At 46.9% G+C, this 27,411-nt stretch overlaps 1 protein-coding gene and 1 pseudogene across 1 annotated transcript in view; both read left to right on the top strand.

Moving 5' to 3' along the window:
* The window catches only part of ERCC6L2 (ERCC excision repair 6 like 2), a 1,215,137-nt gene that overhangs the window by 526,892 nt on the left and 660,834 nt on the right, over positions 1-27,411 (top strand). The window lies entirely within an intron of this gene.
* LOC144819552 (ADP-ribosylation factor-like protein 6-interacting protein 6) lies at positions 16,901-17,633 on the top strand (annotated as a pseudogene).

Genomic DNA, 27,411 nt, shown 5'->3' with positions numbered 1-27,411 from the left:
GGATGCAAGCCAGTTGAGGAAATTTCCTTAAGAAAGACTACTCATTTTGACAGGATACTGCAATTGGAGGGTATGCAAATAGTATTCAATATCTGTGATTTTAGATCAACAAGAGGATAGTTTTTCAGTTTTGGCTTCAAATGTACCTTTGAGAAAATGTATGGCCATGGATTTAGCCAACAGGCCCAGAACAGATCCCCAGCTCAAGCTTAGTTACCTGAAACATCGTTAAACTGGAGATACCAATGGGTGTTTTGAGAATCTTTCCTTCAATCTCAGAGCCATTAGTACTACCACCCAAAAAATAATAAATCGTACTCATAGACAACCCAGCGTTTTGATCTTCTCACAAGTTACTATAATTTATGGGAGAGTGAAATAGCCTTTATATTAGCTAGACTAGTAATGACGCTGATGGCTTTAGCGTTCGTTTTTTTTAATGTAAATCCTGAGCTAGATACCCGGTAACCAACATGCCAAAGTACTAGAACTGACCATCAGTTTTGAACTTCATCACCATAGCCACCATGTAAGGAGCAGGCTTTTTGCTGGTAACACCCCCCCCCCCCAAACACACACTTCTTGCCTTCATTTGGACTATCAGATGTTTATTTGTAATCCTGGGAGAGCACTGAGGCCTGCTATCCTGGCCTCAGTGTCACTGTTCTAATCCTATACCAAAGTGTGTTAAATTGGATACACCCAATTGACAAGTACTGACTTACTTATAAGTCCCTAGTATATGGTACCCCAGGTACCCAGGGCATGTACGGCAGTGTTCACCCAGGGCTGCATCACTGTTTGTGCCCCCCTATGTGTGACAGAGGCAAGATAAACTCCTGCCTGCCAATGCAGACTGAAAGGGCAGTGTTTTACACTGTTAGTTAGATCTTGCCACTACACCTACTGGCAAAACCACCACTTCCCTTAATGATATATGTAAGTCTCCCCTAAGGAAGGCCTATGGAGCCCTATGGCAGGAAGCTATTTATTACTAGGTATGACATATGTTTAATATATCTTAGCAGCAACACTTCCAAATTGTGGATTTGCTGTGAAAAGGTTAATAGATCCATTGGCTAACACAGATTTACTGGCTGGCATCCCATCCTGGCTAACTTCGGTGTTACCTCCTCTACGAGGAAGGTCACTTCGAATATTAGCTCAAAAGGCATGCTTCATAGATGAAGCCTCCTTGTCACAACATCTCTGAGCAGGATGCCTTTTGTTCCTACAGGCAATTAGGAGACAGAGCCAAAAAAGGGAAACCTATGCCCGAACCGGTTATCCAGTGAGCGTGTAGCCCACTTGTAACCACACCTCTAGAGTGGCCTATGCTGCTCCTGATGACCGAGGAAGAGTCATGCCATTTTGAAAAGGTGCAAGAATGAGGCACTCAGGAATAGCTATATGCCACACATCACAGGAAACTCATCACTAGGTAGGAGAGGACCCAGTAGCCCATTGGCTAGTGACTGTGGTCCCCTTGTGGTTCTTTCCTGGGATAAATATGGCACTCCTGGTGCCCTGCTCCTCAGTACACACTGGAGAAAAAGAGAGGACTGAAGAAAACTGCTCTGCTCCCCTTGACCCACACAAACAAAGGCTACACCATCGAGAGGACTGCACCTGCTGCATTTTTGGTCTAGAGAGACTGGGACTGTGCTTGCGACTTCTGACACGGGGAAAAGTTGTCTTCCCGCCTTCACCCGCAGCAATGACTCAAAGGATTAGTCGGCAGAATCCCTGGAATCAGCTTCAGGACTACAATAGCTGGACAAGGCGAAACCAACAAGTTGGTAGCCACCGCAGGTGTTTTGCCGCAACCAGTCGCCTGGCACGACAAGAGACAAATCCGAGACAGCAAAAACTTGCACCAGTGTCTGTCGGACCTGGAGTGTATTCAGAGTCCAGATTCAACGCACTTAAGGGACACCAGCTCCTCCAAAGAGTTCCCATCGCCTGCTGTGCAGCGAGACCAGTAGTGCATCATCAGCTGTTTGACAATTGCAACGTAGAGGACTTCGAGAGACCCTAAATTCCTTTGCCACGCCTTACTGCCTGTAGCCACAGCCACCCAAGGTTGAGCTGAGGTTAAGTAAACATATTGACTGGACCCAAAATGGTATCTGCAAGTGACCCCAAAGCCATATCATATAGTACACCCACATCCTCACACACAACATCAATTTTTATCTTTTTTTAACCAAAAATTAAAAGGTTTTTTCAATATTATTAGTTTGTTGGGTTGACTGTAATCTTGCAAAGTGACATTCTTTCTCAGAAGCCTCAGTACAGTGAAGTCTAGCAAAGACAATATGCGTATAAGAAGCTACCTAGGTGCCTATCACCTATTTTAATAGAAAAGAAAATGTTTGACTTAATTGTGGCAGATATTACCTAAAAATGCAAAACATGCATTCAAAGGGCAAGAAGTAATATGCGGTCCTGTTCAAAGCCATTGTTAATTTTTTGTTTTCTGTGAGCCTGCCATTGCTATGGGCCTCAAACTTGGTCCAGTTTTCTGACAGGATAGCTAACTTTATCCAAACAGTTGTTAACAAAACTGTTTATCAACTGTTGTGATGTCAAGAAGGCTTTCTAGGCCAGATGTAAATGTAAATGTAAATGTAATTTGCACTTGTATAGCGCCTATCACCCAGGGGTCTCTAAGCGCTGTACGAATACCGCTGTGGAACCCTTCCTGGCCTGTTCCTGTGAGGTGTCCACTCCTGGGCACCCCCAAGGTGAAGCCAGACATCCTAGCGTTGTTAGGGCCAGTGTGGAGTTTAAGCAAGCTATTGCCCAGAGTTGCAGAGTGGAACCCATGATTGGAGTAGGCACCGAGGCGAGAATTATCAGGTCCGAGGACATTGAGCCCAAGACCCTGCCGCGACGGGGATTGAACCCTGGTCCCGGGCCAGACCTCTGCCTCAGGGTCTGCCCCTCTAATTGGTGAGCCACACTTCTCCAGGACTCTCTAAGAGCCTGTCAGCACAGCTCTGCTTTCGTGCTCTGACTGTAAGCAGAAAGCACAGCTACAGGAGGGGAAAGGAAGGCAGGGAAGGTAGTGGGTTTTGGTTAAGGATCGCAGGTAAGCTATTTATTTTTCACATTTGTGTCAGGTAGGAGAGGGCATTATCCTCTGCCCCTGTGCAGTAGTTGAAGTCAGGGGTAGATGATTTGGGGGGAGCAGGGGATACACAACATACAATTATAGATAGGTAACAGTAAATTACGGGAATGTTTTTCACTTAGGTTTTCTGAGTGACAATATAAACAACTCAAACTTCACTCTCGTTGTCTATTTGACGTAATTCAGAACAGCTTGATGAAAAACATCCCCTTAACTCACTGCTACCCATCTATAATTCTATGTGTTAAGGTCTTACAATACTATAGGTTCAAATACCTGATTCTTCTATGGGGATGCCACAAATTTTGCTGTTGCTCCTCTTCGACAGTCACTAGATAATAACTGGTGACCATCTGATATCCCAGCCAAAGGAAAATTGCTAGAGTGACAAAGGCTGATGTCACTGACCATGTTATGAGTGATGTAACATGTGAGGTCCTAAGGAGTGCATTGCAGGGGCGTAAGTTATAGTTAGCTCAGGTAACTATAACTACTGAATTTCACTGATATTGTGCGAGGGAAATCTGAGCCTAACTATAAAGTCCCTGTAACCTTGATTTATTTCAGTTTTTTTTCAAAATCTATTTCCTAACTATAACACCCTTTATAACCTTTGGTTTATAAGGTGAATTGTTATGGTTTTTTAACTGGTAGTTGCGTTTGCAGAGTGGTGGAGAAAGGGGGTGGGCCTCTGACCAGCTCTCAGAAATCCCCCTGTAAGGGCTACTTGGCTCCCAAGACCCCTCAGCATCCAAAATGACTTTATCCCCCAACCAGTATTACACCAGAAGTTGCGTTTGCAGAGTGGTGGGGAAAGGGTGTGTGGAATCGGAAGTCCTCACACCAATTGCACTCTGTGGATCTTACTGGAGGGAACAGGAAGGGTAGTTGGCCCCCAAGGACCCGCTGGATCCAAGGGGACATCATCTCCCAAACAGCAGTGCAATACCAACATTTGTAAAGCGCACAGCTACCTCCTGAGAGGTGTCCCAGCGCTGGGGGCCGTCGGGAAGATTAAGCAAGCTATTGCCAAGAGTAACATGGTCCGCAGTCATGCACCCTGGCCGTTGCGCCACACCTCTTCCACTAATCCTGGGCGGGATTCCTGTGGGACCCTCCCCCCACCACATCTGGGGGTCAGTGTATTCTTACACTGCCCCTTTTCTTTTTTTTTTTTTTGGCGAGACTCTGCTTGAAGCCCAGTCCCAAGATGGCTGCCAAAACTTCCTGGTTAAAGTGTTGGCAGCCAATCAAACTTCAGTCGGGTCCGCAGGTCCACTTGCGTCCCCAGATATCTATATTTTTTATAACTTAAATATCTCTGAAACTATTGAACGGATTTACACCAAATCACAAAATGCACGGTTTCTGGAACAACATCTAGCTTTCTGTCAAATTTGGTGTAATTCCTTTCAGCCTCATGGGCTGTGTGTTCAAAAAATGAAAAATCCCCATAGATATAACATGGGGAAAATGCATTTTGGGGCCCACTTTTTTTCTCGGCTACAGCAGCTAAACCGAAACAGCAACGTTTTTGAACAGTTCATGAAGATTCGTCAAGTGGCATCAAAGTTATTGGAATAACAAAAAACTCTTTTCCTGTGGAAACTTTGTACTAACTTTAATTACCTTCTGGCTATCACCAGTAGGTAATATATATATAAATACATGTGTGTGTGGTAAAGGCACTGCATAATAATTGCCGTGTTGTAAAGGCTGTTTCCCTAACCGGTCTGCTAATTCCCACTGGCAAGACACATACAACTTAATGCATGTTTTTCAATTTCTGCAGACGTAAATTTGGTTATGCTTACATGATCTTAAGCCATGTTCTGTTGGAGGAAGTTTATTACAGGGAGTGTATTTTGAAATTTCAATATCATGGAGTAACCAGGCTTCCTGCCACAATATAATTTATTGACGTTGCGAGAATATTAAAAATGCCACAGTTTCTATTAAACTATCCAACCCATGAACATTCCAAGTATAGTTTCAATTTTAGCGATTTGATCAGGGTTGCTAGGATTATTCACATGGTCAGTAAACCTATTAGGCAATGGTGAGTCACAAACATTCACTAGTGTTTTAGGTAAATATGTAAAATAGATACGTCAACATTACTTCAGAGACGTTACTTCGAGGGTTCTTATATCGCTGGTAAGTACATCAAGATACTTGTTACAAAGCATGTGAGTACATCTGAAGTGTTTCATTTTGTAAAAGGTTTTACTTTGCAGACTTTATTTTGCAGATAAGTGTACTATATATGTGTGTGTGTGTGTGTGTGTGTGTGTATATATATATATATATATATATATATATATATATATATATATATATATTATAGAACGGTTCCTTCAAAACAATAAAAGGAGCCACAGCACTACGGTGCAGTAGTGATTCATTTATTTTCAATAAGGTTAGTTTATTTTCAATAAGGCAGTAGCACAAACACCAACGCGTTTTGATGTGTTCACGCACCTTGGTCACGACGTTGACCACGTTACGAAATAGTTTTTTATACTTTATTCTTCAATTCATTCAAAGAAAATTCATTTAAAATAATTCCACAAGCAGTATGACTAATACCACAGAACTTGCTAGTTAATTTTGCTGCCGATCCTAGACTATGTTGCTTTTAACTAGTTATGTATAATTTGTAATGTTGTTTAATCTTTGAGGAGGAATTTTAATTATATGATTTTTTTGTGTTTATTTACATAAAATAATAAATTAATGACTACTGCACCAAAGTGCAGTGGCTCTTTTTGTCGGTTTGAGGGAACCGTTCCATACATTTACAACAGTGCGCGGCGTAGCACTGTATCATACAACACCACCGGGTTCAGGAAGCCGGAACCTTAGAAATTCACTGAATAAAGCAAAGTTTAAAGGAAAGTTATAGTTAGGTGAAGGTAAAAATGTCAGATAAAACACACTGTTTTAAACCAACATAACCACTGAAAGCTAATCAAAGAATGTTTTTCCTATGGAAATGTGGTCCTAACTATAACTACCCAGTGGTGACCGCTAATGGGTAATGAATATGTCTGTGTACAACTTCACACACTCTAAGATGGTGGTATTTCCGACTGCTTTATTTTTTCTCTACCTTGCCATTGGTGTTGCCTCGCCTGGTGTTCCGAGAACCAGACTTACTACTTTTGGAACTGATTTGGGAGACATGTAGGTGCAGAGTGTTACTAGCTAAGTTGCAACCTCCTTTAACCGAGGGTGCGCTGGCTGCTCCGTACTTCGAAGCATACTACTTGGCAGGGCAGCTGTTGTGGTTCAACCAGTGGTTTTATTGTAGGGTACATCCTTATGAAAGTGTTATTAATGCACTTCCTGACTTCAGAGACTTATTGCAGGTCCTCTTGCTTCCCGAAGGTGAGTGGCTGCAGTCTCCCATGAGCTCACAGCCCCAGGAACTGCCACCTCCCCTGGGCCCAAATACATTAATGCAGGGGTCCATTGCGGACCCTCCGCCCTGGTGACACTCATCTCTCCGGGGCAAATTTGAAAATGAGTGGGGATCGCACGGCCCACTTCCTGGAGCCCTAGATGGCTCTGGATACTGCCACTCCCCAGGGAGAGTTCCTTCAATGTACCACGGTGCCCACCCCCGAGACCACACACCACACACACTCTAAGATGGTGGTATTTCCGACTGCTTTATTTTTTCTCTACCTTGCCATGGTGTTGCCTCGCCTGGTGTTCCGAGAACCAGACTTACTACCTTTGGAACTGATTTGGGAGACATGTAGGTGCAGAGTGTTACTAGCTAAGTTGCAACCTCCTTTAGCCGAGGGTGCGCTGGCTGCTCTGTACTTCGAAGCATACTACTTGGCAGGGCAGCTGTTGTGGTTCAACCAGTGGATTTATTGTAGGCTACATCCTTATGAAAGTGTTATTAATGCACTTTCTGACTTCAGAGACTTATTGCAGGTCCTCTTGCTTCCCGAAGGTGAGTGGCTGCAGTCTCCCATGAGCTCACAGCCCAAGGAACTGCCACCTCCCCTGGGCCCAAATACATTAATGCAGGGGTCCATTGCGGACCCTCCACCCTGGGGACACCCATCTCTCCGGGGCAAATTTGAAAATGGGTGGGGGCCGCACGGCCCACTTCCTGGAGCCCTAGATGGCTCTGGATACTGCCACTCCCCAGGGAGAGCTCCTTCAATGTACCACGGTGCCCACCCCTGAGACATTGCAGTTTGTGCAGTTTGCTTTGGCATTGCAGCAGCACCAGCACCGCTCCCGCCATGCCATACCAAACATTGCTCCGCTTTGAGCCAGCGAGAGCATTTTGCTCTTGCTTGCTAAAAGCAGAGCACTTTGCTTTTACACACAGGGAGCTGCATGTCCACAATGTATACAGCCACAAAGACACCAACTGACAGACTGATGCAGACATTTACACAACCCAGTCACTCCCCCATACATTCACTGAGACTGTGACACCTAATCACTCACTTATACAGTCAGTCATGCACCCAATGAATCACTTAAACAAGCACTCATACACCCACTGATTCACCAATACACCTTGGTATATAAATTAACACTCAAAATTTAAAAACAACACTCATAGTCACCAGATGATGTAATCAGTGATGTCATTTGAGATGTCATGAGTGATGTCACTGGCCATGTCATGAGTGATGTAATATGTGAGGTCATAAGCAGTGCATTGGAGAGGCACGAGTTATAGCTAGCTCACTAACTATAACGTCTGATTTTGTACAAGTGACATGTTAGCCTAACTATAACGTCTCTATAACCTTTGGTTTTTTCAGTGAATTTCGTTTGAACATAACTTTGACACTGTTTGCTAAACTCTCCACAAAAAAGTCTCATCCCCCCCAGCTTTTTCATTGAAAGTTATGGGGTGAGCCATCAAGCGGGAGCAGAGAAAAAAAGTGTTCTCCAAAAACTTTTTCCATTCACTATTTTCCTTAGGAAAATTGAAAAATAGCTGAACAGAATTACACCCTAACTGCCGGAAAGCTAGATATATACACCCACAAAGCAGGCTTTTTGTTATTTGGTGTAGATCCGTTCAGTAGCTTTTGAGAAATTAAGGTTCACAATGTATGTATTTTTCATTCCTCAGTACCTTCGCAAAATGAGAACTCAAACTATGAGTTGCGTTCTCCCCATCTATGGAGCACTGTGAAGCCAGCCTTCCAGAGCCTTAATAGCACTGTTAATCAAGTCTACCCAGTCCTGGGTTTGTGCCTTGTGGGTGTCTCTGAACTTAATCCTGGACTGTTCAGTGGTTAAGCCGAACCCATTAATGAGTGCAGTCTTCGGAACTGAGTAATTGTCAGCATCCTCTTCTCTAACAGTGAGGAGCTTATCTCTACCTTTGTTAGCAAAGGAGAGCCACAGGATAGCTGCCCACTGCCCCTGAGGGACTCTCTGAACATTACAGGCCCTCTCTAATGCATTGATCCATTTCTGAATGTCAGCCCCCTCCTGGTAAGGAGGGACTATCTTGCTCAGGTTCTTAGTATCTAAAGAGTTTTCCCTGACTCTAGGGACAATAGTGCTGCTACCGATGGACTCTATTCCCAAATCCTTCCTAGCTCTCTGGACTTCCAGAGCCTCTTTGTCCAGGCCAAGTGGTCTCGCATGAGCTGGAGTCTAACCATCTCAAGCTTGATTCGTTTGTACTTCCTGTCCACAGAGTCTTCTCTCTGGCTAGAGATTGAGATCCTTATGGACTATCCAGAAGCATTGGTCTCAACAGAGGCAGAGCTTGATCTCCTCTGTTGGCTTTGAATCATCCCAGGAGGAGTAAAGGGGAACCTATCTCTAAGGACACCCTCTGTGCCATCTGCACTATTTCCTTGATCAGTGTTCATCAGGGTAGAGTCCTCAGACTCCTCCTGGTCATGCTCAGTAGTAAGGTCACTAGGAGTGACTCTACCTAACCCTTCTACTGGAGCATCCCCACCCATCTGGTCTTGACCTCCCGCCTTCTCAGGGTTTTGGATATCATCCAGGACAAGCAACTCTTGAAAGGTGCTTAGTGGTTGGATTACTCCCTGTTTTGGTTTTCTAGATCTACACAGGGTTCTCAGTTCCTGAAACGTGAGACCACTGTATCTAATAACCTGGGGGCACTAGAATCCCATTCTAAAGACATGTTTCAAGGTGTAGTGAGGTGTTGCACTTACCGATCGTTGTGGAAACTAAACTCTCTAAGGTTGGAGAAAGGGTTGTGCTAGACCCTTAACTACCCTTCAGTAGAACTTACTTATTCTAAGCTGTATTTATCTGTGCCTAATGCTAGTGATGGTTTTTCAATTAGTCCACACCAAGATTAGCTGCTAAAACAATGCAGGCTAGAATCCCACTGCTGCCACCAATGTGAGAAGCTGGCTTAGTATATGGTGCACACTTATGTAAGTGTAGCACCCTGCACTAATGTCTCAAAAAATTAGAGGGGGACTAGGAGCTGGTTGTGGTCCAGTACCCATGCTCCTGATATTAATCACGATACCAAATAAAGGGTAGCTATTCCAACGGTAGCGGTGCTAAAAGTCACCCACTCACAGGAAGAAGAGGAAATAAAGCGGTGAAGGGAGAGTCCTAGGTCTAGAACTCACTAGTCAGAGGCAAGCACATGTCTTGTTTCTTATTGCACTCACACACTCCAAAGGATGTCATGCTTCACCATCCGGCGATTGCTCCTTGTTTGGTCGGCGCTACTATGCCCTATGGGACCCCTGAAGGGTCCCTTTGGTGGAGATCTTTTGTTAGAACAGCTGTCAGATGAGTGTGCGTGTGTTGGGGGGAGTCCTAAGTTGAGGGTGAGAGGGTGCGTGACAAGTTAAAACTGGCTAAGGGATACCAGGAGTCGATTCATTTATTGTGAAGGTACCCTTGTCAGAATTAAAGACCCCGAAAGGCAGGTGTGATGACGGGTAGGTGCTGAGAGCCAGCCAGTACACCGACGGAAACTCCTGTAAAGGTGCGGGTGACCTCACGCGCTTGCCTATGGAGTAACTCTTTTCATACCTTTAGGTTTATTCAGGGGCGGTTTAACTATTTAGTTTTAGCCTTACTGTAGTTATTCACAGATTTGGCCCACCCTGATTTAGTAGGGTTTCTTGAACCCTTTACTCACTTTCACTGTCACACCCACTGTTCCCAGGAACGCGCGCAGCCGTGCGCGCGCACACTTCCCTACCCCTGAGCGCGCAGTCCCATGTGTGGAGCGCGCACAGAGGGCACATCCCGCGAGAGTATTCGCGCCGCCACCGCTTTTAAAAAGCGCGCGCCGTGAAAAAACGGGCATTTCCTGATTGTGGAGGACGGCGGCGGAAGTGACCACTTTGGAGTGACTGAATACTCGGGAGCGGAGGTAAGTGTTCTAATGTGGCCACTTGCTTGCCTTTTGTTTTTGCTGGGTTCGCTTTTGTTTTGCCGCCCTGTAGTGCACGCACTGTTGGTTTTATATTATTTTATTTGTAAAGCAAGGCTTGAGTGCTTTTGTTAAAGTATCCATGTTAATCGCAGCCCCTTCACGAGCTGCGATTAACATGGATACTTTAACAAAAGCACTCAATCTGCCCGCAGCCTCGCTTTACTTACAAAACAATGCAGTAAGTTTAAAAACACCGCTTGTGGGCTTTTTAGGGAAATCTGCCCGGTTTGCAGACTTGCTGCAATATTTTGGAAGTAAAGCGAGGCTGCGGGCAGATTGTTTTCTTTTATTTAGATATCCATGTTAATCGCAGCTCTTGAAGGGGCTGCGATTAACATGGATACTTTAACAAAAGCACTCAATCTGCCCGCAGCCTATCAGCAACAGACTGCACTGCAGTCAGTAGCTCTACTACACTGAAGGTAATCTATCAAGAAAAAACCAGTAGGGATGGACTGAGGGCCAGACTGAATACTAAAAAAATGCAAGGTGCGATAAGGAGTGTTTTGAAAGCCTGTACTGTTATTGGAGAGAGTTTCACGGCTGTTGATAGTAGGACTGTGACGCTAGAGACAGACCTTGGGGAGCTGTAAGTTCAAGCAGAAGCTCAAGTTTACAAATCTCAGATATCCAATGGAAATTAGAGGGCTTTGAGAACAAACAGAGGCACAATGATCAGAATGCCAGTATTTTTTTCATGTATCTTTAAGAAAGCCACTGTTCTGACATGACCCCAAAAAGACATAAACCCATCATGTTACCACGACAGAAGTGCAACAACTGGAAGTGCAACAAAAGTTTGTTAAAAGTACTCACTTAAAGAGAAGCTAAATCATCCAAACTGTAAGCACTTATCTCTCTATCTCTCTCTCTCTTTCTTTTTTTTAAGATGTACACGTGCGTGTTTGGGAAGATGAAGTAGGCACTAACTAATTGTTGCAATTAACAGCGTGTATCCTCAATTTACCATTGAGTGACTTAAATAATCTACTCTACCTAACTATAATGCTCTTGACCCATAAACTAGTTTCAAATGATGAGATCCTTGGCAAATATTTTTTAATTTACGGAGCCACCTTTTTCTCTATATCAAATATGAGAGCTCCTTCAAATACGCAAGTGCAGCGTGTCTGCTGTCAAAAAACAAAACAAACTCATGTTTGATTTTTATTAGACTAAACGTTTGCTCCATATATAATACAAATCTAATCACATAAAGCATACACAACAGCTGACTTGCCTCTTAGTTTATTAACCACATTGTCATCGGAGCAGGAATGTTTCTCATATGTTTAAAAAAATATCACTTTTAAACACACTGAAGGATAAAGTTGTAGCACTCTTATTTGCAATCAGCAGATTTTCCATTGACATGGCCATAACATTTCCCACTGATCAATCAATCAATCAATCAATCAGGCAAATTTATAGAGCGCGCTACTCACCCGGAAGGTCTAAAGGAGCTGGGGGGGGGGGCGCTACTGCTCGAAAAGCCAGGTCTTGAGTTGCTTCCTAAAGGAGAGGTGGTCCTGGGTCCGCCGTAGGTGGATGGGGAGGGAGTTCCATGTCTTGGCCGCCAGGAAGGAGAAGGATCTTCCTCCGGCATTGGCTCTGCGAATACGTGGTACGGTGGCGAGGCTGGACGAACGCAGCTGGCGGGTGGGCGTGTAGAAGGTGAGGCGGTTGTTGAGGTACTTGGGTCCCAGGTCGTGGAGAGCCTTGTGTGCGTGGGTGAGGAGTCTGAACGTGATCCTCTTGCTGACGGGGAGCCAGTGCAGGTCTCTCAGGTGGTCGGAGATGTGCTTGTGGCGGGGGATGTCCAGGATGAGTCGTGCGGAGGTGTTCTGTATGCGCTGGAGTCTTCTCTGCAGTTTGGCGGTGGTTCCTGCATAGAGGGTGTTCCCGTAGTCCAGTCGGCTGGTGACGAGTGCCTGGGTGACCGTCTTCCTGGTTTCGGTGGGGATCCATCGGAAGATCTTACGGAGCATGCGCAGGGTGTTGAAGCAGGATGACAAGACGGCGTTGACTTGTCTGGCCATCGAGAGGGAGGAGTCCAGGATGAAGCCCAGGTTTTGTGCGTGGTCCGTTGGCTTGGGGGTGAAGCCCAGGGTAGGGGGCCACCAGGAGTCGTCCCAGGCGGAGGGGGATGACCCCAGGATGAGGACTTCCGTCTTGTCTGATTTCAGTTTCAGGCGGCTGGTCTTCATCCACTCTGCGACGTCTTTTATTCCTTCCTGGAGGTTGGCTTTGGCGGTGGCGGGGTCTTTTGTGAGGGAGAGGATCAGCTGGGTGTTGTCGGCGAAGGAGATGATGTTCAGGTTGTGTTGGCGTGCGATGGCTGCGAGGGGGCTCATGTAGACGTTGAAGAGGGTGGGGCTGAGAGAGGATCCTTGTGGTACGCCGCAGATGACTCCGGTGGCCACGGATTTGAACGGGGGAGGCGGACTCTCTGGGTTCTTCCGGCGAGGAACGAGATGATCCACTCTAGTGCCTTCTCTTGGATTGCGATGTTGCTGAGGCGCTGTATTAGGGTGTGGTGGCAGACAGTGTCGAACGCCGCAGAGAGGTCCAGGAGGATGAGGGCAGCTGTTTCCCCGTTGCCGAGCAGGGATCTGATGTCGTCGGTGGCTGCGATGAGGGTGGTCTCGGTGCTGTGGTTGGCTCGGAAACCGGACTGTGAGGGGTCGAGGGATCAGTTAAACTCGAGGAAGGCGGCGAGCTGTTTGTTGACGGTCTTCTCGATGACTTTGGCCGGAAAAGGGAGGAGCGAGATGGGGGCGAAAGTTCTTGAGGTCGGTGGGGTCCGCTGTCGGTTTCTTCAGGAGGGCGCTGAGCTTGGCATGCTTCCAGCTCTCTGGTGGCGGTGGCGAGGGAGATGTTGATGATGTCTCGGAGTTGGGGTGCGATGATGTAGTCGGCCTTGTTGAAGACGTGGTTGGGACAGGGGTCGGTTGGGGATTCGGAGTGGATGGTGTTCATCGTGCGGGTGATGTCTTCGGTGCTGACCGGGGTCCAGTTGCGTAAGGTGGTAGTTGGGGGCGTTGGTTCGGTGGTTGGGTGCGTGGGCGGTGCGCCTAAGCTGTTGTGTATGTCGGCGATCTTGCGGTGGAAGAAGGAGGCGAGTGAGTCGCAGAGGTCTTGCGAGGGAGTGATGTCGTTGTTTCCGGCGCTGGGGTTGGAGAGCTCTTTGACGATGTTGAAGAGTTCCTTGCTGTTGTGGGTGTTGTTGTCCAGTCGTTCTTTGAATGTTGTCCTTTTGGTGGTGCGGATCTGCTGGTGGTGTGTGCGGGTGGCGTTCTTGAGGGCAGTCATGTTTTCTGTGATCTGGTCGTGGCGCCCGTCTTTTTCGAGGGTGCAGCAGTTTTCTTGGATGTTTTGAGTTTGTCGGTGAACCATGAGGCTTTCTTGCTGCCGGGTCTGCTGGGAGGGTTCTTTAGTGGTGCAAGGTCGTCGGCTCAGTTGGTGAGCCACTGTGTGAAGATGCGGGCTGCTTCTTTGGGGTCCGTTGTGCTGGTTGGAGGGTTCTGGCTGAGGGAGGTGGTGAGCTGGTCGGCGGTGATCTTGCTCCAGCTCCTGCGGGGAACCTGTTGCGGGTGGTGGTGGTCGTGGTTCTCCTGAAGCTGAAGTGGACGCAGATGTGGTCAGTCCAATGGAGTCCGGTGAAGTGGCTGAAGGAGATGTGCTTGCTGGAGGAGAAGACGGGGTCAAGCGTGTGGCCGGCGTAGTGGGTGGGGGTGTTCACCAGTTGCTTGAGTCGGAGGTTGGCGAGTTTGTCCAGCAGGGTGGTGGAGTTGTTGTCCTTGTTGTTTTCCAGGTGGAAGTTGAGGTCCCCCAGGAGGATGTAGTCAGAGGAGGTGAGGGTGTGCGGGCTGATGAAGTCTGTGATCGCTTCGCTGAATTGTGTGCGTAGTCCTGGGGGTCTGTAGATGAGGGTGCCTCTGAGGGTGGTCTTGGGGTTGGTGTGTATCTGGAAGTGGAGGTGCTCGGCGGCGGTGAAGGTGTCGTCGGAGTTGGTCGTGATGCGGATGGTGTTCCTGTGGAAGATGGCGGTGTCTCCTCCGGTCTGGTTGACGCGGTCCTTCCGGGTAATCTTGTATCCGTCCGGGATGGCTATGGCGATGTCGGGTGCTGAGGAGGCGTTCATCCAGGTTTCCGTGAGGAAGGCTACGTCTGGTGATGTTGTGTCGAGCAGGTTCCAGAGTTCGACGGCGTGTCTGTGGACGGAGCGGGTGGTGAGCAGGATGCACTTGAGGTGGTTGTTGCTGGTGCCTGGCCTTTCAGGTGCGGTGGAGTTCCGGAGGCAGGTGAAATTGCAGGCTTGGCAGGTGAAGGGTCCGTGGGTGCGTTTCGGGGTTGCTCGGTAGCAGGCGGGGTACCGTCCGGCGTTGAGTGCGTTAAGGGTGGCGGCGTTGTAGGTCCATCGTGTGGTCTGGCATCGTCGGGGGCCAGGGGTCCTGGCGCTGGGTGCGGTCCAGGCGCGGACGGGCGCAGACGGGCTTGCCTTTGGCGTGCCTTTGGTGCACAATCGGCGCGCCCGCTGCGCGTGGCCGCTTCGCGTCCGCGTGGACTCCGCCATAAGTGGTGCGGTGGGAGGGAGGGTTAGCTGGGAGGCGGAATGCGGGGTGGGGCAGGGAAGGGGAGGATACAGAAAGGAAGAAGGGGCGGGGCCGCAGGGGAGCAGCGGCGGGGAGGGGACAGAGGCGGGAACGTGATCCTCAGGGGGCAGGAGCGATCGGACACAGAATCAGGGGCAACAATAACAGTACAACCAAGCACAGGGAGCAAAAAAGCAACGAGCGGACGGACACAGAATCAGGGGCAACAATAGCAGTACAACCAAGCACAGGGAGCAAAAAAGCAACGAGCGAACGGGCACAGAATCAGGGGCAACAATAACAGTACAACCAAGCACAGGGAGCAAAAGTAGAGAAGCAACCTTGCCACGGGGGCAGCGGCGGAGCAGGCAGGGGTACCGGGCGCACTCAGGGGGAGCCGCGCGGCGTGTGGAGCGACCGGTACCGACCAAGGTCAGGACAGGTCACTGATGTAGTTTTACTAACAAAACTATATAGTGTATAATGTTTGGAAATAGAGTTTCTGCAAATGTGTCACTTGCATATCACAAAGTTGTATCCTGATTTGTTTTGCTCCTATTTAAATCTTTGCATCACACTTCTGAATTACAAAAAAGGTCTTTCCTAATTCCTGATATATTTTTGGACTTCTTACAACCTTTTACTTCACAGTGATTGTCACAGCTCACTTCACAAAAAACTTTAACTGTAATAAGAGAAAGAAAAGTAAACACAATTTTCCAGAATACGATCAGAAACAATCAGTAAAAAGACAAACTGACATTTAACCTCTGACCTTGTACAGACAGCAAATGTGTCAAGATTTAAGGGCGTCTTAGTGCTCGTTCGCTTTCTGAATGAACATATCGCCTGTTCCTTCCAGTTCAAGTTCACTCGCTGGAACGGACGAGTATGTGCTAAAAATAGCTCGATCTAATAAAATCTGACTAGCCATAGCGAGTGGTGAGCAGTGTTCCCTCGAACGTGCGTGCCTGTGCGGGCGCGCACGTCAGTGCCCCGAGCGCGCAGTGCGATGTGTGTGTGGTGCACACACACATCCCTGAGAGCATTCGCGCCACCCTGCAGCGTGAAAAACTGTCATTTCGACCTCGCGTAGGAAGAGGCACTTAGCAAGTGCTCCGGGGAGGGAGCACTTGCTAAATTACTTCTGTTGTCTAGAGTGTGGCTCATTGCGTGCTTTTGTTTGAGTATTTGTGTCCATTGCAGAGCTCATAAGGAGCTGTGATTAACATGAATGCTTTAAAAAAAGAAAAGCACACAATTGGCCCTGCAGCCACACTCTAGAAAACAAAAGAAATGCAGCACCAAACACAGCGTGTGCTTTTAGAATCACCTAAAAGCACACGCTGTGTTTGTAGACTTGCTGCATTTCTTCTCTTAATAGAGCTGGACTGTGGGGTTATTGTGTGCCTTTTTTTAAAAGTTTTCATGTTAATTGCAGCTCATGAAGGGCGCTGCCATTAACATGAAAACGTTAACAAAGGCGCACAATAACCCCGCAGCCCAGCTCTTTTAAGGGAAGAAATACAGCAAGCATACAAACGCATCATTTGCTTCCAGGGACCAGGTGACATATTCGCGGACCAACGGCCTGGGCAATGTTCATGTAAATAGAAATAAAGTGATTATCGTGATGCGCAGGCTGCCCCTATCGGCAAATTGTGGCGAGAGCCTCGAACTTGACATCTGAGTTTTGTAGTTGTTGGATCTTACAACCTGCCTGAGGAAGACATGGCCCTCACTAGGAGCACAAGACGAGGGGGTAACCAATGCATCCTGATATCTGGCATGGTGCTTGATGAGGAGAGCGGAGGAGGCTCTATGTGGCAGCAGGTGCGCCGAAGCTCGGATCCCGATGTGGCTCTTGCCACTCCTACGCCCTTTAGAGAGGATCTATTAGTTCCTACTGTCAGTGTTAATACAAATAACACCAATGTCGATAGTTTGAAGTAAGTATTTATTGAATTAATAAGGCCTGTCAGCAGCGGGAGGGAAAGGGTATAAAGCTGACAAAATGACATGAGCATCATGTGACGTGCACTAAATAGTGTGTGAACATTCCATATGACGTAAGGGATAGGAGTTAGGATGACACTGTGATGGCAAACCTTCTGCAACCAAGCTTTTAAATGACATAAATTACAACATGTTGCTTGATACTTGTGGCTGGTCTGGCCTTCATTCTGGCATTTTCTTCGTTTTCCTGAAAGAGCTGCCGTCCGAGAAGATAAAGAATGAAGATAGAATGGAAACTCATTGTTTGGCTTCTGGAGTCTGCTGGTGCTGACAGCCTGACTCGTGTTGCAGCTTCTCTGGGACCTTTGAGCCCGGAATGTTTCCACCAACACCTCTGTCGCCGGCAAGGTTCAGGCAAATTACAGGACATTCTTTTCACATGGGCTATAGCATGGCACTTCTCAATGGCATTGTGGCAGCTCTTACAGTAGTATGGAGTTTAATATGATTCCGTGCTTTGCTATTATGTGGGACATTCAAAGGAAATACTCAAGGATTTTAACGGAAACTGCAGTATGGACTGTTTTTTGTATCGCTTTGGAACGGCATTTAGTCTTTCACATAAGAATGTGAATTCTTCAACCAACTTGCAACTTATCGTGAAACTTGTTAGGAGGAGGGTGTTGTTGCAACTCGTTTCCCAAACCACCTAATTTGCCTCTTTAATGGACGAGTGACCGTTGACTCCTTTGTTACCCATAATTTTACAAAATATAAATTCATAGAAAAGTTGTTAACCAAGATCCACAATGTTAGTATAGGGGTGTTTGCGCTTTTGTCATTGGGAATGTATTCAAACTGTTTGAAAAAATGGACATAACCTTTAAAAAATAGTCTAGCTTGAATGAGGACGGAGGGCTTGGGATTGGGAAGGGAGGAAGCGCCACTCTCCCTGCAGCAAGAAAAGTGGAAAATGACAGAGCCTCTGGATATTGTATTACTCCTGCCCAGCCCTGTTTCCAATCCGGGGGAGGTATTCACCCGTGTAGACATTTATACCGAGGAACGACTGTGTCCATCAGCAAGCAGCTTAACGGGGGAGGAATGTGCACATCATTAAGAACTCCATTCAAGAGAAAATGTGCACGGCTGTAAAATGCTAACACTGGGGAGAAAGGCACACCTCTAACTATTACATACTGAGATAGACAATCATGAATCCGATAGCAATACTACACAAAAATTGGGCAGCTCTCTAAGACAGTACTAATGGGGAGAAAAGCATATCTGTAGAACAGTAATAATGGAGAAAATGTGCAACGCTGTCAAATTAATGCCGAAAAACATATCGACATCTGTAAGACTAGACATACTGGGAGAGAAATGGGCTCACTGGAAAGACAGATACTGTAGGACATTTGCAGATTTGTAAAACATTGATATTATGGGGGAAATGAGCATAGCCGTGTAAAGTTAATGATGGCACACAAAAAAAGCCAAATCAAAAGCCAAATCTGGTGGCCGTGTTAAAAAAACTGCCCCATGGTTCAATGACGAACTACGAGTCAGGAAAGCCGCACTGAAGAGAGTCGAAAGACAATGGCGGAGGGTACTTTCTGAAGTAACCAGAGACGCCTACTTGATTGAGAGGCGCCTTTACCATGGACTAATTAGAAAGTCCAAATCAGCATACTATACGACCAGAATCAGCGAAGCTGGTAACTCGATGAAGGAGCTTTTTTCGCTCCATAAAACTCTCTCGAGTGGAAAACCAGCCACTGCTCCAGCTGACTGCTCGCCTGAATCCTGCGATAGGATCGCAGATTTTTTCTCTGAAAAAATATCTAAAATTTACTCGGCATTTCCAATTCAACCCATTAATGGGATGGAATTTGTGGAAAGCCCTAGGGAATGGGGGGATAGACATAGATTGACCAACTTTGTCACCCCGCCTCCAGAAGAACTTCTAAAAATCTGCAGATCTGTGAAGTCGGGACCCCACGACACCAAAACGTCTAGCGGATAGCTTAGTGGTATTGGAACCCTACATTAGACATCTACTAGACTTGTCTTTTAGCACCAAGATCGTGCCCAACGACTGGAAAAAGGCGGTGGTTCTACCCCTTAGGAAGAAACTTAATATCAGTTTTGATAAACTAGAGAACCTCCGGCCAATTTCCCTTCTACCCTACCTGGCCAAAGTGGCTGAAAAATTGGTCAATCTGCAATTGATGGACTTCGTGGAAAAGGCTGCCTTATTGCACGATACCCAATTTGGCTTCCGTCCCCGCCACTCAACGGAATCTGCGCTCCTGATGGCGGTGGAGACCCTACGTCAGGGGCGGATGAGGGTCATACTATGGCCCTCATCCTACTGGATCTGAGTGCGGCATTCGACACTGTAGCCCATACCACCTTGCTACAGTGTCTGAACAATGGAGGAATATCAGGAGCCGCACTCCAGTGGATCCAATCCTTCCTGACTGGGAGAAGTTTCCAAGTCCGCCAGGGTGACCACTACTCCAGGGACATAGGATTGGGCCAGGGCGTTCCCCAGGGATCGTCTCTGAGCCCCACCCTTTTTAATCTTTATGTCTCCCCAGTGGCTCCCATTGCTGTGGGTCATGGGCTGCAAATTGTGTCCTACGCCGATGACGTGCAACTGGTTATCTCCCTTTCACGTGCGCCCGGCCTTGCCATGGACAGCTTCAGAGCTTGCATGCAAGATCTTGCAACCTGGATGTCCACTAATTGCCTCAAATTAACAGCAACAAGACCGAGGTGCTCGTGGTGGGGAGGAACCCATCTGTCTGGTCGTCGGCGTGGTGGCCCCCATGCTTAGGGGAGGTCCCAACGCCCCGTCAAGAAGTCAAAAACCTAGGGGTTTGGCTTGATGCTGACCTATCTTTTGGACCCCAGATAGACCGGGTGGCGGGTGTATGTTTTAGCGTTTTAAAAAGCCTACGGAAGGTCCTTGTTCTCCTTCCTACGTCCGCCCGTAGAACGCTGGTGCATGCACTCGTCACATCGCGGTTGGACTACGGCAACCTATTGTATCTGGGAGCAACCTGTAAGGCAACTAACCGCCTTCAGGTTTTACAGAATGCGGCAGCCCGCCTTATTTTAAAACTCCCTAAAAGATCGAACTCCAAAGCTGCCCTTCAGACCCTCCACTGGCTGCCAGTAAGGAGCAGAATTGAATTCAAAGCCCTCTGCACTTGCCATCGCATCCTTGCTGGGAAGGCGCCAGCACCACTCCAGAACCTTGTCACTAGGCATGTTCCATCTCGCGCTCTGCGCTCCTCATATGGAGACCTACTTAAGGTCCCTAGGGTGAGTAGGACCCGCATGGGAGGGAGGTCCTTTCGCTACTTGGTGGCGAAGAGTTGGAATGCCCTACCTCTCAACCTTCGCTTGGATCCTTCATAACCGAGTTTCCGGAAGAAACTTAAAACACATCTATTTTTAGGATAATCGGGCCTTTCCTCTACTTCTGTTTCGGAGCTTCAGTTCCAGCGCGGGGACACGCTTTCAGCGTAACCAAGCGCTTTACAAAACTCCCTTATTATTATTATTTGTGCACAACTATCATCCACAAACTAGTGAGTCAAGTGATATGCCCTAGATAGTTAAAGCCTTGCTTTTACTTCCTCCCCTTATCGCCAAAGGCTCAGGATCCTGCCGTGTCAGAAGGGAAGGAAGGCATCCAGTTTGCAGAAGATATGCATTCTCTACCCTTAACTTGCACTTCTGAGGAGTAGCTATCAGCGTGGACTCCCAAACACCTGCAGCCCAAATGTTCCTCTGAGGGCCTACACAACAACAACCCTTACCAACACACCACAGGAAGAGCACTTGGCTGGACTGGAGCTGCAACCTTGGGGCCTCTGTGTGCGTGCAGGGTGAATACAGAGTAATGGGACTATGAATGCAGGGTGAGTGAAGTGCCTGTGTGACTGCAAAGTAAGATATGTGACGGTACGAGTGCAGGGTGAGTTGTGTGCTTTTGTGCCTGCAGAGTGAATTATGTAATGTAATGATGTCTTGTAAAGCGCATGAATCACCCCACATGGGGTATCTCCGCGCTGTACACCGCTGGGGAACCCGTCCTGGCTTTCCCTGTGAGATGGTCCCTACTGGGTATCTCCAAGGTGAAACCAGGCATCCCCGGCGAATGTGGGGGGCCGTTGTGGAGATGAGGCAAGCTAATGCCCAGAGTTGCCGAGTGTGATCCCTGGTTAGAGTAGGCATCAAGGCGAGAATTATCAAGTCCGCTGACCCTGCTCCACGACCTTGCCGCGTGGGAATTGAACCCTGGTCCCGGGCCGTCCTCTGCTTCCGGGTCTGCCGCCTCTAACCAGTGAGCCACACCACTCCACTAATTATGCAAGTACACTGTATGAGCGCAAGGCGAAGGATTTCCCTTTGTGAGTGAGTGTGTGGAGGTTCATTAGTGTGCCTCTGTAAGAGCTGGGGTGAGTGCTGGGGGTGCATGGTGAGCGATGTGTCTGTGTGAGTGTACAGTGATTTGTGTTACTATGAGTATACTGTATGAGGGATGTGAATGCACTCAGTGAATGGTGTACACTAGTGAGAGCAGGGAGAAGGGTATGCTTATGTGAGTGTAGGCTGAGGAAAGCGTTGTGCATCTGTTAACACAGGGTGAGAGGAGCGATGGGCCTGCATGAGTATAGGGAGAGTGGTGAGTCTTTGTGAAGTCATTTGCATATTTTTAATACATTTTTGCAAGGTTTCGTGAAATATATGGGGAAAATGCACCATTTGCACCCATTTTGTTCTATATTTTTCTTGTGAATTAGCACCAAACTAATAATTAGTCTCATTGTAACCCCGTCTCCATGGTTGTTTCAAGTTCAATCGCTGCGCTCTCGCACTTTTTCACACTTTAAATTCAACTCAAAGTTTTCTGCCTCACCACTTATTAAAAGCACCAGCCGCCACTGTATAAGCTTAAAAGTGAAAGCACAAACCATTTGTCTCCGAACCCTAGATTTTCTGTCATCAGCACTTGTCCTAGTTTGCAAATGTTTTCTACGTAATTCTGGTTCTGCAATATTTACCGCATAATGCATCATCTGCTGCATAAATTGATTATTTTAACCACAAAATTGTTTGTAGCTCAAACGGATCAAATGTTACTAAAAAATGTGACTAGTGTTTCTGCGAAGTGGACGGCCCTTTGCAAAGGTTGACTGATCACCTTGTCACTGCTGGATTGGTATGTCATTGGTGTAGCTACCACCCACCGGTGTGTCCAATCTTCAAGCATGTGTGTGCTTCTGGTCACCAAAAGGGTGGTGTGGTTGTGGGAAAAAAGCAGGCAAGACCCGCTCCACGTGATGGCTGGTACCCCCAGAGTAGACTCACAGGAAGGCTGGTTGGGGCACGGCTAATTGATCTGTTAAATTCTGGCCTGCCTGCTCCGCGCTCTTCATGAATATTCTGTCTCTGATGTATAGCATTTTTAATTTGATGGCGCTGTTGCATGCTCATATATGTTAGACAATTTTAACCTGCTGGTGCTGCCTCATTGGCAGTGTGCCTCAATTGCAGTATTGTCAAGAGGGGCGCGAGAATGCGTGACTAATGCATTTTAATGCGGTGATGCGGACACTAGCATTAAAATGCGTTAGTCGAGAGCCTGATGCAGCGCTACCCTAACCCAGCCCTGAAACTGCGAAAAGTAAAATTATAATAACATTATTATAACTTTATTTTTCATGCTCAAAGAGAGCATTTGTTAAAGTTTTCATGTTAATCGCAGCACCCATCATGAGCTGAAATTAACTTGTAAACTTGAACAAATGCACACAATCACCCCGCAGCCCAGCTCTATTAAGAAAAGAAATGCAGCAACATAGCTGCCAAGATTTCAAATTGCTATATGGGATGGTTTCAAACCTGCCTTAACACTATTCACGTGGATCTGTATGTGTGGAAATGCAGTCTTTTCACTTTTTTAAGCAAAAGTTTGGAGTTATATTTGGCACTGCACCCACACGCACGTCTGGTTATTGGCGCACATAGCCTTGGTTGCAGCGCACATAGACCTTACACTGCCGCACACAGAGGAAAGAAATTAGAGGGAACATTGGTCACACCACTGCTTTTTTGGTCCTGATGAAGCGCCACAGATCTTTATGACCAGTGAGGCGCGTAATATGTTGACCTTTTAGTTACTGGGGCACATTACGCCTGTTAGAGTAACTCACGACCTTCGGAGTCTTTTATTCTGACAAGGGTACCTTCACCATAAATGAATCGACTCCTGGTATCCCGTAGCCAGTTTTAACTTGCCACACACCCTCTCACCCTCCACTCAGGACTCCCCCCCCCCCCCAACACACCCGCACTCATCTGATAGCTGTTCCAACAAAATATCTCTGCCAAAGTGACCCTTTGGAGTACCTGTAGGCCATTGCAGCACCGGCCCGACTAGGATCAATCGCCCGATGATCAAGCATGACTTCCTTTGTGGAGCGTGAGGGCAACAAGAGACAAGACATGTGCTTACCTCTGACTAGTGGGTTCTAGACCTAGGACTCTCCCTTCACCGCTTTATTTCCTCTACTTCCGATGAGTGTGTGACTTTTAGCACCCCTACCGTTGGAACAGCTACCCTTTATTTGATATCGCACCCTGCACTAATCCATGCAACCTGTAGGGTGATTCTAGTGGTATTAGACAACGTTAGAAAGCTCTCTAAGTGGTAGCTGTGGAGAGCAGCCTTCAGACTTAGTCCGGAAGGAGTGTAAAGCAGCTTGTTTTACCAGAACGTAATCTTATCGATATAGATTAAGTGAAAATGAACCACACAGTGTATTTATAAAAATAGATATTTATTATAAAGTACTCACTAACACATACAAATATCTCCTACCTGGAGATATACACAATGCACACAATACTTAGCAAAGAATACAGGTAAGTAGCACGAGATGCACAGTGGTCACCCGGGAGGACCAAACCATATACTAAGATAGTGGTGTTTGAACCATGACCTAAGCCAAGACCGTACCCAAAAGACGTAGAAGGGCTGGGGACCCAAGGAACCCCCCCAAGGTAAGTAACCAGGTACCCCACGGAGGCCGTGTGTAGAGTAGGAACACAACAACATGCTCCGTTCAAGTGAATGGGTAAGTCACGGTTTGAAATTTTAAAGAAGAAAGACTCTTCACAGTGGACCCTGACGAAACCCAGTGGGAGAGAGAAGGTTGGAGAGCCATCCCACCCGTGGTTACCGTAGCAACTAGGATACCTACACCTGGGAAGCCGGGTGCATAGGTGGGAAGTGGCTTTGGGAACCGCAATCAAACTCAATGGAGGACTTCAGGAAGATGCCGCTGGTGAATGAGATGAAATTGTCCAGTGGCTCCCAAAGGTGGATTCAAGATGCAAAAGTACCTGCAAGCATAGGGGAAAGAGTCTGACACTCAGGGGTGACCAGGGGCATGGAAAAGGAATGCACACCGATGTCGGGTGTTGCAGGAGAGCTGCTTAGGACCTATGAGCTGCAGCTGTGGGGATCCGGCGTCGCCATGGAGATCCGGCATCGCTGTGGAAAACCAGGAGCTGCTCATGAGCTGTCCGACGTCTGATGTTGAGAGTTGAGGGGTCGGTGTCCGTTGAAAACACCAACAAGCCTTGGCAACCACAAACAATGTGTCAAGCGAAAAGGTGCAGTGTTTAGGACCAGCAAGGCCCGAGAGACTCACCAAGATGCGGAGAGTCGTAGCATGCCCCAGACAAACCTGGGGAGCCCACTGGGATCAAGTTAGTCCTTTAAGAGGACCTGAAGATCTCTGGAGATGGGAGTCTACTAGCGTTAGTAATTGCCAGTCGAACCACTTTCTTCAGGGTGCCCATAAATCATTCAACAATGCCATTTCCCTGTGGCCAGAGAGGTGTGCTTTTCTGGCTAATAAAGTCCTTAAACTCTCTGCTGTTGTTGAAGGGGTGGACCTTTGTCAGACTTGAGAATGCAGGAAACCCCACGCTGCAAAAATATCATCCAGCCTTTCGATGAGTTTGTCCTGGGTGGTCGATGGTAAATGTTCCACTAAGCAAAAATCGTGAGTACTCATCAATAACTACCATGAGATGATGTCCATTGTTTAAGGGTCCAAAGAAATCAACTGCAGTTTTCTCCCATGCTTGTTTAGGAAGGTCAAACACAGTTTAAGGATGCTTTGTGGTCTTTGGAGAAAAGCAGTTACACAGGAGGCATGCTTTCAGTTCCCGCTCAACTTGTTCGTCAAGGCTAGGAAACCACACTCAGTCTCAGAGGACTCTCTGGGTGGCAACAATGCCATGATGTTCTTCGTGTGCATGTTCAATGGCTTGTTGCCTCAAGCTCTCGGGTATGACCATTCTTGAACCTCTTAGTATAATACCTTCTTGAGTGACAGAAAGTTCTTCCTGCACATTTTTTATATTCAACTTCATCTATGAGAGGTCGAGTATGTTTTCTCCATCATTTTGTTGCAATGATATCCTTGAATGTGAACATGTCTCTGTTTGTGTTGGTAGCAGCTCAATGGATAGGGCTGCAGGGGTGATGTACTTTACTATGAAATTTATAAATGCTTCAGCCGCTTTAGAGGGTGCACCGTCACGCTGTAAAAGCACTCCCGAGAAGTAATCTGCTGGGTTTTTATCCTTCCTCGGCTCATTCACAATAGTGTAATCATACTCTTGCAATCTCAACCCCCACCTCTTGATCTGAGGGGACATATTGGTTTTCAGATTTCTGAAAATAGTGAGCAACACCTGGTAGTCAGTGACAAGGGTGTATGCTTTCTCTACAGAAACACATGAAAATCTCCACGACCCCACACTACAGCCAGGGTGTCTCTTTCTGACTGAGAATAGGCAATTTCCGGCTGAGATGGACTTCTGCTAGCATAAGCCCCAATGTGTCTCTCAGCATTTGGATGTCGGTTGTGTTGAGCAAGAATCACACCCAACCCTACCAGATGTGCATCTACTATGATCTCAGTATGTAACTTTGGGTCAAAATAGGCCATTCTAGTTGCATTTTCAATTTTGTGCTTGGTTTTCTTGAAGCTTTGGTCACATTTAGAGGGCCATTGGAAGGGAACATTCTTTGTCAATTCTCTTAATGGGGCACTCACTGTGGCAAAATCATGAATGTATCTGAAGCAATAGCTGGCCAGGCCTCAGAAGGATAGCAGCATGGTCACTTCTTGATGGGGACAAGTGGATGGCAAGGCTTGCACTTTTTCAGGGTCTAAAGTCATTTCCCTTTTGGAGGAAATATGTCCAAAGAACTTGAGTTTGGTTCCGTGAAACTCACCCTTTTCTGCATTTAAAGTGAGACCGGCTCCAGCGAGAAGCTGGCACACTTGTGTAAGATCTTTGCAATGCTCCTTTTGTGTGGCCCCAAACACTAGTATATCATCACTGTAGTTAAAAGTTTGTGTGAGTGGTTGAAATACTCGACAAATGACACCCTAACTTATTTCTGCAGCCAGCGACACACCAAAGCTAAGTATTTTGTATATGAACAAACCAACATAAGTGTAAAAAGTAGTAATGTATCTACAATTCTCTTCCAGTTCGAGTTGATGGTATCCTTTGTTCAGATCAAGACCGGGGAAGACTTTGGCGACATTCAGTTGTGTAATCATGTCCTGTTATATTCCCAAGTTAGGACCATGTAGTGAATCAGCTTATTTCTTACATTATCCTTACCAATAACATTTTCAGCTGTGACCTTTTGCACATTTATGCGGGCACGACAGTGTTGCATTTTTCCCTGAAACTAAACTTGTTTACACTTCTAGCTTCACATAACATTATCACAACGCTCTGAATATCATGTACAAGGTCTCGTTTTGCACTATGTACAAATGTCTTCTCTGTCTTCATCCACGGGGCGACAGGGCTATCTACATTATTCATGACATCGCTAATCTATATGCACTTCGCAAGGCTGCTTCACTTGGCAATCTCCCTTTGACTTGTGTTCTACTTTGCAAGCAGCCAGTCCTACATGATCATGTCATTCTGCAGTCGACATCACCATTGCACATCCATCTTCTTCACTGTTGCTCGATAATGATGTTTTAAAAAAAAATGTTATCCTCATTCGCCACCATCCTCACTTCGGTTCGCACTTAAGTTGTCTATACCCATACTCAGCACGCTGGGAAAAGTAGGCAATTGAGAGTGGGGACCCGCCTACAGGTACCAAGACTTACTTGGGTGCTAGTAAAGAACCAGCTGAGTTAACTCTTCCGCCA

Source organism: Lissotriton helveticus, chromosome 2_1 (genome assembly GCF_964261635.1).
Source record: "Lissotriton helveticus chromosome 2_1, aLisHel1.1, whole genome shotgun sequence".
NCBI lineage: Eukaryota > Metazoa > Chordata > Amphibia > Caudata > Salamandridae > Lissotriton > Lissotriton helveticus.
The sequence above is the reverse complement of the archived record's forward strand: the minus strand, read 5'-3'. Positions and strand labels throughout refer to the sequence as shown.